At 58.2% G+C, this 14,710-nt stretch overlaps 1 pseudogene; it reads right to left on the minus strand.

Annotated features, from left to right (window-relative positions):
• Positions 1 to 9,121: 9,121 nt before the first annotated feature.
• LOC138990529 (NADH dehydrogenase [ubiquinone] 1 beta subcomplex subunit 2, mitochondrial pseudogene) lies at positions 9,122 to 9,597 on the minus strand (annotated as a pseudogene).
• Between the last annotated feature and the right edge of the window lie 5,113 nt (positions 9,598 to 14,710).

Here is a 14,710-nt window from a genome sequence, read left to right on the forward strand (position 1 = left end):
GTATAGTCCATGGGGTCGCAAAGAGTAGGACACAACTGAGTGACTTTTTCACTTTCACTTTCAATGTCTTTAACACGTGCAGAGGGCTGGGCAGGGGGATGGGCGGGGTGTGGAGTGGGTATGAGGAGCCTTCCTAATTCCAGCTCTCTGTGATGCTCCTTATGGAAGCAGTTACAGGCACCACGGGCTAGATTTGTAATTTAAAAACACCAAACAAATCTTCAATTATTTCACCACGGAGGAAACATAGTACCAAGAGCAGGGCCGACCCTGCAGTGAAAACCCACACTTGTTGGGTGAGCACCAAGCGTGGGGCCCCCAGTCAGGCAGGCGCCTCAGAAAACAGTTTGTTGGGTCTGTGTCCCAGGGCCGAAGTGGGTATGGTTGCCGAGGACACAAAAATGCATCATTTTCTTCAGCAGCAAGAAGGTAAATATTTTATGTGTCTTTTTTAAAAATTTGGCTGAGAGGCCTCTGTTTGTCAGACAGTCCTGCAGACACTGACAGGACCAGTGACGCGGAAACCACAGGCGTGTCACAGCTCTGAGGCCTGCCCGTCACCCACCTGCTCCCGGGGCCAGGGCAGGGCGTGTGGCATCCAGGGCCACAAGACCCTCACTGGAAGGGTAGGTGCCAGGACAAGGGCAGACCACCTGTCCCAGTGGGAGGGGCCACCCGGGTGACAGCTCCCGCGGTGACATGGGGTAGGGAGCATAGGCCCACTTGCCCGTGCACAATCTGGGAGCCGGGGCTCGGAGTGCAGGATCTCTTGGGTCCTGGAGCCCCTCATGGTGGGAGTTGCCTTCCCTGGAGGCATGGGGGATTCCTGGTCTTTCCCAGCGCCCACTGCCTGTGTCACCCAGGGCTGTCATCCAGGACCAAGGTCTATCACCCGCTGTGAACAGGGCCTGAGCTCCGGCCAGGCGGGAGCCCTAGTCCCAGGGGCAGCCCCTGCCTCGGCCTCCCCATCTTGACAAGGCCAAGAGGGCCCAATCTCTGGTTTATTCATCTTTCCTTCCAACAGCCCTGCTGAGTTGAAAGGAAAGTTGAAATGTAGCACCTGTGTGTGTTTGAAATGATCTTCGATCCTTGATGATCCTTGTTATTCAAATAACAAGGAAAGGCCCCCCAGGGAGTTTTATCAGTTGCCAAGTTGGTCCGCTCAGCAGGACAGTGGCCACAGCTGGACTGCTGCTGTGCCCGCCCCACTCAGGACCTGGCGGCCTCCTGCCGAGGTGTGCTCCTCCCCACGTCTTGGCCCCTCTGCTGGGCCCTGGGCATCTTCAGAGTGGGGCAGAAGAAAGGCATCTTGCTCTGCAGGGAACGCCCACCAGAGGGGGAAAGCCAGCTGCTCTGGAAGTTCTCCTGGCCAGCCCCAGTCCCCTCTTACTCTCAGCCTCCCCTGGCTTGAAGCAGCAGATAATGGGCTATGTCCTATCCTTGAGTCTAGGGGGGCTCTGGGTGACAAGGAGGCCAGGGCCTGCCCAGCACCACATGCACAGGGCCAGCACCTGGCCTTCCTCCTCCAGGGATGCACCCAGGTGGGGCCTTTCCCACTGGTGACTTCTGTCTCCTGTGGGGCTTCCTAGAAGAGGGCATGGTTGTCACTGGTCAGCGTGCCACACCCCACTGTAGTGAAGGGGAAGGGTCCCTTTCTCTGGCCTCGGCTGCCCATCAAGACCATTCTGGGATGAACAAGGTCACCAGCAGGACGGAAGAGGCCAGGAGGCTCCCAGGAGGCGGTGCTGGCACCCGTGCTCACTCTCTGGACCCTGTGGGCGGGGGTTCAGGGTCACAGTGCCCCCAACTCCTTGCTCTTGTAAGCCAGGTCAGGGCCCACCGCCTTTAAAGAGCTCACAGTCCAATGAGCTGTGACCAATGGAGGCACCTGCATGTTGCTATGGAAACACTGAGCTATGGGCTGGGGGATGGGCCTGGAGGGTCTGGGTGTCGAAAGATGAATGAGCTTCCAAGCCCGGCAGGGCTCAGAGGAGGTGGGAGGGGAAGCGTGTCCTTCTGGGCAAGTGAGAAGCCTCTGAGATGAAGGAGAAACCCCCACACATGGGATTACTCATCCTGATCCATGTCTAGCACCAGGAATCTGCTTATTTGAACATCTCTCAGCAAAGCTGGTCGTAGGGCTCAGGCCATTCTGTCTTCTCCCTGATTTGGGCATACAGACAGAGTCATGCCATGCACGTGGGATCCCAGGCAGATAGCTGGGCTGGAGAGGGTGGGCACCTGGGGGCCAACCAGGCAGAACTGGGTTGTCCAGGGACGGAGCTCCTCACCCACCCCCACGGGGGAAGGGTCTGTGCAGCCTAGGTCACAGCCAGGGTCCACTGGGAACGCCTCAAGTCGCTTATTTGCCCTCAACAAGGCCCCCACCAGCTTGTCCCCAGATTTTGGATGATCAATGGGGAGGGGTCCTGCTCTGGGATGTGTCCCAAAGTGTCCTGGTCTGTGCGGTCCCTGGGAAGTGTCCAGCATCCTGTGGCTCTGGTCAGGAAGGGAGACCCCTTGGGTGGAGGCGGGGAGAATTGAAGCTGGACGAGGCCTGGCTGCGGGCAGTCTGGAGTGGATGCCGGTGTGTCTGGGCCCAGTGATGGGTGCACCCTGATCAGCCTCTGGGTGTGTCCTTGGGAAGGGACTGCTGTGACTCTATGCCCTTGCCACATGTGGCTGACAATTCAGTTCTGATGAGAGACCAGGCACCAGCTCTGAACCTGTCCTGGGGCACGTCCTCCCCCAGCCTCGCCTGCCTCTCAGGAAATCACAATCCCCAGAGGAGAAATTCTGTTAGAACCTCTTCTCTCTGAGTCAACAGTCTCCCACGGATCCCAGCATCAGGCATCAGGCTCACTGGCTAGGCGGCACCCACAATCTGGAACTGGAGATAAAGAACCTGCACACGCTCGCTGCCGCTCAGCCTCCAGCATCTCCCCAGGAGACAGGGAAGAGGCCGCTGTGGGCAGAGGGGCATCACAGCTAATTAGCCGAGAAGGTGAGACATGGAACCCTAATCACCAGCATCCCATTGCGCCCGCCTTGCCCACCTCAGTTTGCCAAGGCATTTTTTTTTTAATTTGATTTTATTTTTAAACTTTACAATATTGTATTAGTTTTGCCAAATATCGAAATGAATCCGCCACAGGTATACCCGTGTTCCCCATCCTGAACCCTCCTCCCTCCTCCCTCCCCTGCCAAGGCATTTCTTTAGGCAGAAGTATGATCTGTGGGCGCTGAGGCAGAGATGGGGAGCAGCCTGACTCAGAGACCCCACTCCAGCCTGAATGTCCCCTTCCAGGGGCTCTGGGGCTCTTCACTCCCCTCAGGAGCGCAGCCTGTGACCTTGGAGACCCCTCATTCCAGGGAACAGGAGAACGGACAATCGAAGGACCCCTCACTCTGGACCTAGATTTTCAAAAGTCTTTAACAAGTGAGGCTCAGGATTTGCCTAATACTTGGGGTTCCAAGTTTTTCTAGAACATGGAGAGCCTCTCCTCTGCCAGGGCCATCCTCTGATGGCCAGCTATGGGCCTGCGGTGATGTCTCCACTGGAAGCTCATGGGATGGGCCTGAAGGTGGGGAGTGTGGGCGGGTCTTTGCTCTCCATGAGCCCAGGGCCTAGGGATGACCTTGGCCTTCAGACCCCAGGTCCTCTGGCTGAGCCCCCTGCACTGTCCCCTGCCCTACCCAGCCTATCCAACCCTCAGCTGATGTCTGCCTCAGCCTGTCCCTGGTTGCCCTGGCTTGCTCTCAGGCATGATTCTGAAGTTGAGCTCTTTTCAACTGTCTACTTGCCAGGTCAGGCTCACAAGGAGGGGAGCGGCCAGAGGATCTTAGGGAGCAGTGGGCCTCAGGTGCCAGCAGGAGCAGGGACAGGCCCTTCCAGATGCGGTCAGCAGCGTGGCTTCAGTAAGCCAGAGGAGGTCAATGAGGAGAGCAGAAGAGATAGCAGAAGGTCTCAGGGGATGGTGGTGGAACTCAGGGGTCAGACTCAGGGGATGGTGGTGGGACTCTGGGGGCAGACGAGACATGGGGGACAGTGGTGGCACTCGGGGGACAGATGGGACATGGGGGACAGTGGTGGGACTTGGAGGGCAGGCTCAGGGGATGGTGGTGGGACTCGGGTGACAGAGAGCTTGCCACAGGGGAGCAGCTGAGACATGTCTGTTGCAGAGGAGGCTGCGGGCGACAGGGGGAGCTGTTCCCTGGGGTCTGGGAACCTGGGGCTGTGTCTGGGGAGGCAGAATTCTTGGGATACGGGACAAGGGCTGTGATCAATGTGGCCGTGGCCTCCTCTCCCTGTGGCCTCCTCTCCTTGTGGCCTCCAGGCAGACACTTCCCACTCAGGCCAAGCAGGTTGTGCAGAGATACTGGGTGCTGTTGGGGTGGCTGGAGGAGAGGCCGCCTGGCTGGTGGGGTCAGAGCTCCTGGGTTCCCCTCACCCTGAGTCCTGCCCCACTGGACCACTTCATGGAGATGACCATAGAGGAAGTGGGGGGCTGCTGGGTGGGTCCAGAGGAGGTGGAGGCAGACCCAATTCCTGTTGGACAACTTCTGTCTGACCTCCTGGGCTGGAGAGCCCACACAGAGGTGGGACTCCATGACTGAGCAGCACAGGCCACCCCGACCTGGCCTGAGCCATGACAGCCACACTGGGGTCCTACTGCAACCGCCCCTTGCTCCCCAATCCTCTCCCAACCATGTGCCGGACCCTGTCCTGGGGGAGGGTTGGCAGGGACCAAGGCAGAACCACAGGACCCCGTCTTCTGAGAGGGACTCGAATAGAGGAAGGAGACAGGTGGTGCGGGGGCAAGGCGAGCAGGGTGGGCCCCAGCTCAAATCTCTAGTACTGAACACACAGCAGCAAGAGAGGACCCTGGGAGACCCCTGGGGTCCCCCTGTGCCCGCGAGAGAGGACAATGTTGTCCCAGGCACCCCGTCCTCTGTCCTGGAGTCCCTCCTGGATTTAAGCTCTGTCCAAGGGCAGGAGTGATGGCCCTGCTGGTTCCAGTTTCCTGTGGGGCTGCCCAGTTTCTGGGAGGTATTTGCTGGCTTGAATGGGATTTGGAGGGCAGTGTGAATCCCATTCGACCTCCACCTCAGTTCCTGGTGTCCATCGGCGGCCTGTTTGGGGGCTTCTGTCCCCAAGCTGAGTGGCCGGGTCTGAGGGGCCCAAGACACTGTTTTTACAGAGATGGGAGCTGTTGCTTCCGGTACCTGCAAATGCTCTGCAGCTCCTCCACAAAGATGGGGCACCGGGGCCAGGCTCTCCAGCCCCCACCCTTCTGTTCTGTCCCCCACCGTGTCCAGCTTCCTGCCTCTCAGGGAGCCTGTGGGCCTGGCAGCAGAGAGGGGTAGTGGGACGGCTCCTCCCTGCTGTGTGGCGGTGGCAAACCCCCCCAACAGTAGGTCCAGAGAACAAGGCCCCAAGCATGCTTGGTGAGGACACCCCAGCTCGTCATTGGAGGAAACAGCCCTTCCAGAGAGAGTGAGCCAAGGAAGGGACAATGCCTCCACTCCCAACCTGCCACAACCAAATCTGTGCTTCCAGTGCCAAGAGGACGTATTTAAACTCTGCAAATGGATGTCAGGGTAATTATCTCCACCCAGGACTGGGACAAGGTCCAGGGCCTCCCTGAGAACAGGCCAGGGACGTGTCAAGCGTTTCAGAGAAAGTGAGCTGGAATGGGGTGGGTGCTGGCACCATGACAACCTGCACAGACACTGGCCCAGCCAGGACTTTGGGAGGGGGTTCAAGGCAGACCCCACCTGCCTGCCCTGTCCTGCTGAGCTGGAAGGAAGAGATAAAAGCCTGGAGAGGGGGATCAGGAAGTTGGGGAGATTGGAGCCTGCAAGGGAAGCTTGGTTGGCTTAATTTTCCATAATTGGGAAGCTGCTGTGAATATTTATTAGCCCGCAGCCTTGCCCAGGTAGCTGGGTCCCTGCTGGCATGGCTGTGCCAGCTCCTGCCACTCATTTGGGAGCCTTGAGGAGCTATTTGCAGATGTGTCTTTGTCAACAGGAAGCAGAGCTGGGTTTATGGGGCCCTCTTGGGCTTATAGCTCTGTGCGAAGCTGCAGATGATGGCAGGTGTGGGTAACATGGGGCTTGGCCTACAGGATGTCCATCAGGGCTGGAAAACCGGGACATGGATGCTGGGGTCCCGTGGTCGGGTTCTCTCCTTGGCCAAATGACCTCAGCTTTGACATCATGTGAGTGACAGAATAATAATGCCACCCCAGATGCGGTGTCCATCCATCTGGCGTGACAAACGATGGAACACGCCTGAAATAGAAAAGCACCCCACCCTGCAAATGAGTCCCCCCCATCCCCCTCCTTAAAATGATGGGCTCAGAAACACAAAGGAGTATAAGCCCACCTCCTCCCTGCTTCAGGACCAAGGACAGCTACCAACACGGTATCTACAAGGGCTCCCTGAGGCTGACAGTTCAGTGGCCCCTCCCAGGACAAGATTGAAGTTGAGAGCCTGAGGGTCCAGCTGGAACTACCCCTCACCCCATCATGAACCTGGACAGAGCTGCAGATCTGGGCTCTGTGGGGTGGACCATGGCCTGGGGTCCAGTGGGGCCCCAGGACTTGGTTTGGGGTCCCATTGAGGGTAGGGTCAGCAACCTCATGGTGGGGGTGGGGAGCAGTGCCACCCCCCCACCCCTGGCTTGCTGACAGTTCCTGGCTGTGGGCTGTGGTACGTGAGCAGCCTTGGAATCTCAGGGGCCCAAGCTGGTTGGAGGATGCAGAGGACGCCTGAGGACGAGGCCCCCCTGCCAGCCACCCGCTTTCCGGGAATGTGCTGATTTGAAAATCCAGTCACTGGCCAAGGAAGCCTCCACGCTCTGCAATCAGCTTCTGGGCCTGGGACTTGAGTTCCCACCACAGGTGTCCCCAGATTCAGGCAGGCTGTGCATCCTGGGGATCTTCCTTTCCCTCAGAGTCCCCTCCTGGGGAGGCCAACTGGGCACAGAGACAGAGGAGGAAGTGGGCATAACAGGCCGGGCCCAGGGCATCTGGGCATCCGAAGGGCATCTGGGAAGGTGGCAGGTGGCCTCCGGGGTGATTGGCCTCTGGATGCGCAGCTGCCCCTCGGCCTTGGGTGGAGATGCACGGGCTTCCTCTCCAGCTTCTTGGGCCCCAGAGAGGCCCTGCACTGCTATGTGGCCTTCCCAGGACCCTCCACCCATCTCTGCTGCTGGTACTGTTTTCACCACAGGTGGGGGAGGCCAGGGGGAAGCACCCACGCTGCCTTCACCAGCCTGTGTTCGTGGGAACTCAGGCCCCCAGGAAGCTGGTCCAGAGGGCCTAGCAGGGAGGGTCCACCCCAGCCCAAGGGACCCCAAGGAGCCCAGGATGGTGATAATGGGCAGGTGGTCTCGGCTGGGGAGCAGGGGGCGCCTCAGTCAGGGTGGACACTCTGGGCAGACAGGCTGACACCCTAGTTGGGCATTCACCATAGCAAAGAGCTTCCCTTGGTTAGGACAGCCTGGGGAGGCTGAGGGCCAGCCTGAGGCCTATGGTCAGGGGGTCAGGGCAGGCCTGGGTCTGGGCCCTGCTCACATGTGCCTCCTGGAACATGGGGGCCCCAGGGCACATGCCTGAGGGTGGAGGTGGCAATAGGGGAAGGAGCCTTTGCTCTGTCCCAAGTCCATGGGGAACAGCTCCCCTTGCCTGGCCTGGCTGATCAAGCCAGGGAGTCAGCAGGAGGCGGAAACTCAGCTGCTCTCCCCTCCCTTGGGGCTGTGGGGCCAGTTTCTGAGAACTCAGTCCTGAGTTCCACCCCCAGGAGGGTTCCTCCACACCCTGGAGGTCCCTGGGCCACAGCCAAGTCTGGCCTGGACAGGACTCACCCATGCCTCCCCCAGGACATGCTTGCAGCCATCTGCATCAAGGAGTTCAGATCTGGAGGGGGAAGACCCCCGTAGTGGAGGCTGGGCTCAGAGCACACACCCTCACAGAGGGGAGGTCCTGAGGGGGCCCAGGGACACGCATGTTGGGCTGCACTCAGCCTGTGGGAACCCAAATAGAAGCAGCAGCTTGGGGTCCAGGCCTCATGTGCTGGAGGAGACCCCAGTGGAGCCTTATACCCCCAGGGGGTCTTATACCCCAGGCCAAGCTCTGGAACTGCAGGGCCAGGTTTGGGGCCTGAGAGAGCAAGGTGACCTGGGAGTGAAGGAGAAAGAGGAGAACTTTCCAGGACGACCCAGGGTCCCCCTTGGAGAGTCCCAAAGTCCCTGCTGGACCTGCCCTCTGTCCTTGCCAGAGTGACTCAGGGTGGCCCTCCCCCACGCTCACCCTGTCTCCTCCTCCCAAGGGGGCTGTGACCCTCTGGCCTCCCCCACCCTCTCTTCCCAGGGCATCTATGACCCTCTGCCCCCAGGCAGAAGCCGCATCCATCCTTCAGGCTGAGACCCATTAGCAGGCAGCCAGCTGGCCGGGACAAAGGGCTTTTCTGTGCCTGTGGCCTGTCAGGATGTAATTCTTCACAAAGAGCCAAACTCACTGCCTCTCCTAACATCTGCTGTGTCCACTGGCTCAGGGCCAGTGGGTATCCTGACACCTGCTGTTCCTGGGCTGGGTCAGGCTGCAGGGAACAGAACCTGGGGAGAGGTCCTCAGGCATGGTGCGCCTGGGATGCTCTGCAGCCCCCAGGAAGGTGGCATGGCCCACAGGTGTCTGCCACACCTGGCCTGGCCCATGGGCCCCTGCCTGGCCTCTGAAGGTACTTGAGTTGCACCCAGATCCCAGCTCTTAGTTGTCGACACAAGGGCCTTCCCTGGAGAAAGGTGACTACAGGGCGATTCCTGTTTAATGGTCATTTTCAGCAGTGGCAATTCAGTGCTTGCCAGACACTGGGACAGGTACCAAATGCCTAGCTGGCCTGCCCCCTTCATCCTTATGATGGCCTCATGGGTGGGGACAGTTAGCACCCCCACTTAACAGCTGGGGAAATGGAGACTCAGATATGTGCCAGCTGTGGGGTGTGTAGGGAAGGGGAAGTTGAACTGCCCGTCATGCTCACTGGGCCAACAGACTTGGGAGCAGAGGCAGGCCTAAGAATCTCATTTTTTTTTTTTTTTTTTTCAAATAAACTGTTATAAAATGCACTGTTTCTTCAGAATCACCATAGGTGCAAAGTCAAAACATGTTTACAGACAAATGTTAAACATAACAAGAAACATGGGGTGCACCCATTTGGCAAGAGCTGAGCCTCTGTTTTCAGTCTTCATCATCCGGAGGGATACCCAATTCCTCATCCGTCCACTGGGAAGGGTCGGGATAAGGAAAGTGACCCAGCACAGCATCTGAGTCATGCCAGAAGGGCCAGAGAATCCAGAACCACATGGTCGCACTGAAGAACTCGGCCTGGATCACCTGGGATCTGGTCAGCTGCGGGAACTGTCTGTACCGGGGCTCAATGTGCGCACCTCCGCCAGCCCGACGGACGCCACGGGCTCCAGCCGCCCTCGCGGAGCGGCCTCTGAAGAGGTGGCCTCCAACGTGATCGAAAGGCGCCAGTCGCTTCAGAGCCGACATGCCAGCCATCGTTAGCCCGGCCGTTACCCAGACCGCACCGCCGCTGCACGTCAGAATCTCATTTCTTCCCAGCCACTTCCTCACCCTGCAGAGTGCTCCATCCTCCTCTGGAGTATGTTTGTAGATAATTAACTACTTAGTGGAGAGGCAGGCGGTCGTGAGGGTGGGTTGGGGGCAGAGGCATGTGGAACTGTGAAACTGGAGGCTAGCCAAAGGCAGAAGATTGAAATGGTCTGAAAAGATGCTGCAAGGTTTTGGAGGGCTAAGTCTAGCTCACGGGGACCCTGGTTATGGCCGGCGGGAGGCAGGTGGTGGGGGAATTCCTGAGGGTGGGGCAGTGGGGCTGAGCCCCTGCCAGGTTGGTTCAGGGGAGAAGGGGGGCCCTGCAGAGAACTGGAAGGGAGGATACCTGTTGGCATGACTGGCTCTGGACAGCACATTCCTCCAGCCAGGGCTGCAGGCTGCTGAGAACTCAAGGCCATGAGGAGACAAGCAGGCCCTGATCCTAGCTCACCGTGGGTTCTGGCTTAAATCCAGAGCTCAGAGGAGGACTTGCCAGTGTCTCAGGAGGGCCAGTTTTCACTTCCTCTGTGCTACCATCCACTTCTCCCCCGACAGGAAACATTCCATGTTTCTTAGATTTCAAGGACTCTCAGCCTCCCTCTACCCTCTCTCCCACCCCTCTTCCCAGGGTCCCTGTGGCCTCTGGCTGGTCATCAGGGGCATGTCTCTAAGGGGCCTGGTTGGAAGTGAGGCAGGAACTAGACGGGCCTCAGGCTGAGTTCATCCCCTGTGCAGACACTCCAGAATAGCAGTGTGAGCCCTGCCCTGATCAGAGATAAAAGCCCCCATACTCCTTGAATTCAAGGAGACCCTCCCAACTACACATGAGCATAAAGGCTCCTCAGAGATGAAAAAGACTATGGGGTGCCATTCCATAGTCGGTGATGTCAACCCACCCATAGGCCTCTGTGCCAGAATCCATCTTGACTGAGAGATGCACGCACCTGTGGGAGGGCCCTGAAAGTGAAGTGAAGTGAAAGTCATTCAGACGTGTCTGACTTTTTGCGACCCCATGGAATGTATTCTCAAGGCCAGAATACTGGAGTGGGTAGCCGTTCCCTTCTCCAGGGGATCTTCCCAACCCGGGACCGAACCCAGGTCTCCCACATTGCAGGAGAATTCTTTACCAGCTGAGCCACCAGGAAAACCCAAGAATACTGGAGTAGGTAGCCTATCTCTTCTCCAGCAGATCTTCCCGACCCAGGAATCGAAATGAGGTCTATGTAGACTCAGAAACAGAAAGATGATTGGCCGGAGGAAACCAAAAGAAGTGCTCCACAAAAGTGATTCAAATCACCCTGAGGGCACGACTCTCTCTGAGTCCACCTGCATGTCTATCCACACATACTCATTTTCCTCCTAATAAACACTTCACTTTTTCACTACTTTCCCTCTCTCTGGGAATTTCTTTCTATACAGATGACAGGCCAGGGCCTTGTCCCTGGCCACTGTCCCTGGTGGTCTAGTGGCCAGGATTCAGTGCTCTCTCTGCTGCAGCCTGACTTCAGTCTCTGGCCAGGAACTGAAACCCTGCTTCAAGCCACTGCAGACCAAGGCCTCCATGAGACCAGAAGCATGTTCAGGTGGGGAGAGACGAGGGCACGTCCCCTTTGGAGAAATGGCCCCGATTCTCTCACATTCTTCCTGCATTTGATGGTTTTCCAAATGTTTTTGAAAGAAATGGGCAAAGACAGAGACTCAGAGATAGGCTATCTCCCAAAAACCTCAGGGAAGGCATTTGGTCTCCACTGAGGCTGGGCTTCCCAGGTGGTTCAGTGGACACAGGTTCGATCCCTGGGTTGGGAGGATCCCTTGGAGAAGGAAACAAATACCTACTCCAGTATTCTTGCCTGGAAAAATCTCACAGACAGAGGAGCCTGGTGGACTATAGTTCATGGGGTCGCAGAAAGTCTGTCACGACTGAGCACGCACATGGGAGGCTGGAGCAGGAGTGGAGCTGTCCGTGGTGCTGACAGCAGGGAGGACGCCAGGGCCAGGAGGCTGCACGTTTCCCTGTGGCAGTTAGAGTGACCTGTGGGCTGGACACTGCACCCCTCCCTCAGGGCCTCACTCTCATGTGTACTTGACCAGGACTCCTGCTGGGGGATTTGATCCCCAGGCCAGGCCAGGATCTTCCTAACAGCCCCAGAGAGATGGTGCAAGGGCCAGCCTGGGGCTCTGGTGGGGCAGGGTTCCACTGCAAGGAGTGGGCATGACCTCTGACCTGAAGGAGGGCAGGGTGGCTTGCCAGGACCAGGGAGGCAAGGCTATTAGTCTCACTCCGGATTAATTTCTGATGAGAGATGGGGAAAGGATGAGGAGACAGGAGATCTCTGAACCCTCTCCAACTCCCAGCATCCTTCCTTTTGCCTCAGCCAACATAGTTACAATCCCTCCCTCCTGGAAGCAACTGCCTGGATGCCAGGACCAACCCTGAATGCCTGGATCCTCTCAGCCTGAATATGTGGGGTTCAGCCAGGGTGGGGTTGACAAGTGACACACAGGGGCTCCCTGTGGACCCAGCCTCCCTCATGTCCTCTTACCAAACATCCACTCCCCACTCATCCATCCATCCATGCATTCAACACGTTTACCAGCTCTGCTAAGTGCCAGGTGTGTGTGTGTGTGTGTGTGTGTTTGCAAAGCCTAGAGCCTCCATTATTGGTGAGGGGGTCAGCGGGGAGCAGGGGAGGGGCCCATAGATGTGATGTCGGGGAATGAAGATTCTAGGAAGAGAGGGAAGCACTGTCACAGAGCAGAATGGAGGTGGGGTGAGAAATCCATCCAAGGGGAGCTCTGCACTGTCTAGTGGCCCCTCTCAGGGGTGTTTGGGTCTTAAAGGACCTCCATGGCTGGGTTGTGTGTGGGGGTGGTGCTGACAGAAAAAGGCTAGAGAGAGGGAGGGAGCAGGGTGGGCCTGGGAGGTGAAGGGGGGTGGGGTTGGTGTCAGGATGGACCATCCCCTCCCCTATGGGTGAGCCTGGCTGAAAGGCTGGAGAGGAAATCCCCCGTGGGTGGATGTATAGGCAGGACCCCTTCTCCTGGTCTGCTGGGCTCCCAGCACTGCCCTTGGGCTCACACGGGGCCTGGTGCCGATGGACCCCCTCTGGTCCACTCCCAGGTCCTCCCTGCTATCTCCTCAGCTCCTGACCCAGCCTAAGACCCCACCTTTAATTCCAACCTCTGTTTATGCCAACAACTGGTTACCATGGCAATGTCCTTGGGACAGGGTGGAGGGCGGAGAGGTCACTGGAGGGAGAGAGGGAGACTGTATCCAGCAGCCTGGCACTGGCCGGGGGAGCGTGTGGGGAGAGGTCTTCAGGGCGCCTGTTCCATATTGTTCCTGCCCTCAGGCCCTGCCTGAGACCACCTCAGAGGACCCCGCAGGACTCGGGGCAGTTCCCCAAAGCTGGTCTTACGGCTTGTGAATGGGGGTTTTCCTTTCCCTTGAAACAGCACTTTCAGGAGCAGCAGAAGGGAGGGGCTAGAGGCCTGGAGTAAGAGTCTAATTCAGCGATAGGATGATGACTAGGTTCTTGCAATAAGTGCTTTCCAGCCGGGCGCAGGTGGGGAGGGAGGGCCTTGCAAATTAATGAGTTAGGCCCGATTAATCTCTCTGCATTAGCAAATCCGCGGGGAAAGCCAAACGAGGTTGGACAGATGTGTGAGTGTGGGCACACAGTGGGCGCTCCACTGGGCCTGTCGGGGCCCTGACAATGGGCACCACCCCAGCCTGGCCTCCAGCACAGGATGGGATGGGCCTGCTGGCCACAGCTGAGTTCCCTGGCTGTACTCACCCATGGGAATGGCCATGGAGAGCCTCCTTGTCCACTGTGTGAGCTGGCCAAGGTGCAGGGAAAGGATGCGGAGCTGACCCGGCTGAGAGAGGCTGCAGGCTCCTGAGAGGGCCCAGGCCTTGCTCCCTATTCAGACATGCCCCAACCCCTGGCAAGGGTAGCACCTGGACCAGGCCAGGATGCCAGGCTGGGTGGGGGCCTGGCCTGACTCTCTGCCTGGTCCTTGGGCCCAATCATCTCTGATTCCGAGGCTTCCTGCATCAGGGTGGTCTAGAGACGGTTGTCAGCAGATGGAGATTGGGGCCTTGGCCAAGGATGAGTCCTCTCTGAGGCTGGGGTGCCAGGGTCTGAAACTTAAGCCAACTCCCCAGGCGATTCCTCGTGCACAGCTATGAGCAGATACACAAGGTCCCAGGGGCTGCATTCCTGGGTGCCCCTTCCTCCAGGAAGCCTTCACAGATTGGCCCAGTTCACCCTCTCTCCTGACTCCAACTAACATTCCCAGGAGCACCCAGATGTCATCAGACAGACAAATCCCATCCCTACCTCACCTTTCTAGGTTGCCAGATGAGGGAAGGCTGACCTCCGCTTCCCAGGGATGTTGAGGTGGTTGGAGGAGACTTTGGAGGGACCTGGAGCACAGCTGGCCTCTGCCACCAAGAAAAGGTCATGGGGCAGAAACCTGCCCTGGGACAGCGCCAAGCAGGAATGGACAGAGAGCTACCAGAGACACCAGGGCTCGTCCTCTCCCTGTGAGGGGGGTTCCCTGGCTCTGAACCTCATGTGATCAAGTGTTTACTGTGAGTCGGGGGAGTGGCCCAGGACAGGCAAGGGGGGAGGTTTGCCCTCCTCGCCCCCTGTACCCAGTGAGCCATCCCAGGGCCTGCTCCCCGGCTCCTAGATCTTAGGGCAGATCTCCACCTTAGAGAACTTTCTGGATCCTGGCACAGAGCTGATGGGGGAAGGGAAAGAGGCCACAAACTGGAGCAGGCTCTGGGTCTGCGGGGAGTCCGAGGGAAGGCCATGCAGTGGGCGGGTCATGGTCCAGGAGGACTCCCAGAAGGCAGCCCCCTTGAAGGGCAGACTGGGGAGTACCAGTTTGCAGGGGCACAGGCCAGCTTTGGGACACACTACGCCTGAGGCCAGGGGAGGCCAGGGTGCAGACCCAGACCTCCCAGTAGGAACCCTGGTGCTGACTGCATCACCTTGGGATGTGGCACAACCCCTCTGTCCATCCATTTCCTCATGGGGACACAGAGATAACAAAAGAACCCACCTCATAGGGATGCTGT

The sequence above is a fragment of the Bos mutus genome, chromosome 13 (assembly GCF_027580195.1).
Source record: "Bos mutus isolate GX-2022 chromosome 13, NWIPB_WYAK_1.1, whole genome shotgun sequence".
Classification (NCBI taxonomy): Eukaryota; Metazoa; Chordata; class Mammalia; order Artiodactyla; family Bovidae; genus Bos; species Bos mutus.